Source organism: Bufo bufo, unplaced genomic scaffold (assembly GCF_905171765.1).
Source record: "Bufo bufo unplaced genomic scaffold, aBufBuf1.1, whole genome shotgun sequence".
Taxonomy (NCBI): Eukaryota; Metazoa; Chordata; class Amphibia; order Anura; family Bufonidae; genus Bufo; species Bufo bufo.
The window spans coordinates 183,493-185,754 of NW_024400354.1; positions in this window are offsets into that span (position 1 = coordinate 183,493).

Below are 2,262 nucleotides of genomic sequence, written 5' to 3' on the forward strand. Positions count from 1 at the left end.
AGGAAAACTTCCTGAGCACAAAAGTAACCAACAGCAGAAGTCAGTTGAGCTCAGAAAACTGAGAGCAACATTGACCTGCCTCACACAGGTGCCTTAAATAGCACAAGGGGGAGGAGATTAAAATCACTCCCCCACCCTGGGAGTGGATTCCCGGTTAAAAGGTACAATTTTAATAAATATAACATAACCTTCCTAATTCCCCCGTTAGGTGCCCCAGCAAAACTGAGGCACGAACTTAAGGTGTATTTTGAACAGGGGAAGAGCTGAGCACAGCGCTGGAGGTCGGAGCCGCGGACCGGAAGTGACGACAATGACGCACTTCCGGTACTCGCGAGACGCAGGAGGAGCGAAGCGACTGCTTCAGCGGCACACGAGGTGAAAGGCAGGAAGCCAAACCGCCGCCATCTTCCCCCTGCATCTGATATGACTGTAACACAGATGGGCTCCGAAGTGATTCACCGGAGGCACGCTCCCACAGAGGTAGGAGAGGGCAAGTTCAGGATACCTAGAAAAAACAAAAAGGCAGAATTAAAGATTATAATAACCATATTATAACTCTATGGCTAACAATGGGAGACTCCAGAAAGGAGTCTAGCCTGTCCTGGAGTCCACAGGACAATAAAAAAGCAACCCCGTCCAGTTGGGGCCGGGTTATATGGGGAAGGGGCTTAATTAGTTAATTACTAATTAGGATACTTAGGCAGAAATTTTTTTGTTCATTAAAAATTCCGCCTGTCCTGACCAGCTTCACAGGGGCAAAAACCCCACTTGTGCTGCTGGTTAGGACGTAAGGGAAATTTTACTCATTGCTGCTGCTGTCGAGTGCAGGGCCGATCCCTGGGAGTCAGAGCGACCAATCTCGGATCAATTCTAAACCTACTCAATGCCAATGTGGGTCTGCAGCTTGACTCTCTGCTTCCCAACCAGGAAAAGATCTAGGACACCACCACTGCCACGGAAGACTTACACAAGGGTCTAATTTTGATCTTTGCTAAGGAAGCTGGAGAAATCTACATAGCTCCACCCATTTGTACAGCTAATTAGAGAAATCTGCATAGCTTCATCAACCCAAATCTACTTGAAAGACCATGATTTCTGTTGATTAGCATGAAGGACTGCGTTGTGTCAGACATTGTTGTGTGATCAGGGAATACTGTATAATAAGACAATCCTCGTCTTGGCCTGATACTTCTAGGTCCTGATTAACTTTTAAGGATGTTCCTTAACCCAGTAAGAACATTCCTTTGAAGAACACTGAGGAACATTGCTTAGAAAGACCAAGAACTTTATGAAGAATTTCCTCCAAGAAGCTTCTCTCATCAAATAAAAAGTCTGTGTTGTGTGTCGTCTCCATGATATAAATAGTGATTGGGGGAGAAGAGGTCGGAGGAGATGCTCTGTGTCTTTAGTTGTTTAGCTCTTTTGCTATTTGTTTAAAAGCTTTTTAGCAACTGCTGAGAAGCACCAGAAGCTTGTGAAAGAATAGAAAAATACCCATATCAGCAATATTGTGACTTATTGGTATCATCTTTTTGTATGTAGGCTGAGTTTTTCTTATATATTAAGCAAATGATGGATGTTTTTTATGGAGCTACAGGTTCAGATCTTGGTGGGTTTTTATTCTCTGTTCTACAGTAGCTCTATAGCATAGTGAGTGTCCATTATGGAGCTGTAGGTTCAGGTCTCAGTGGGTGTTCCCTGTGTATTCTATATTTCAAGACTCTAATCTGTACGCTTCTCGGTCTTTTGGTTAAGATCAAGTGTAGTATCTGTTTTTAGATTCAGAGCCCTGCTAGGATGTAGAGCAGAGAACCGCATAGCAAGCCTAGGATGTATGGCTTGGGTTTCAAGGTTCTATCGCTAGGTGACCAAGGCCTCTGCTGGATCTAAGCCCGGGGCTGAGATGTTTGAAAGCCCGAGGTGCTGAAGTGCCCCAGGAGTGGTGACCCTGGGGTGCCTGAACTCACTGGGGGTGGGAGCTCACTAAATGACGGCACTTTCTCACATTTTGAGCGCACAGTCGCACACATCTCTCTTTGCTTGGCTTCGGTCCAGAAAAGATGAGGAATTTTTATAATTCCGGACGAATGTCTGGGCCGTAATGGCACACATTCACTTATTTATTTTTTTATGTTACTGTGTGTTCAATTTCCACGTTTGTTTTGTCACTAGGATTTCTTGGGTACGGCTTGCAGTACTCTGTAGATTCAGAAAGTATCCGTAGCGGTCATGTGTGATGTTGAAAAGATGTTCAACCAGTTT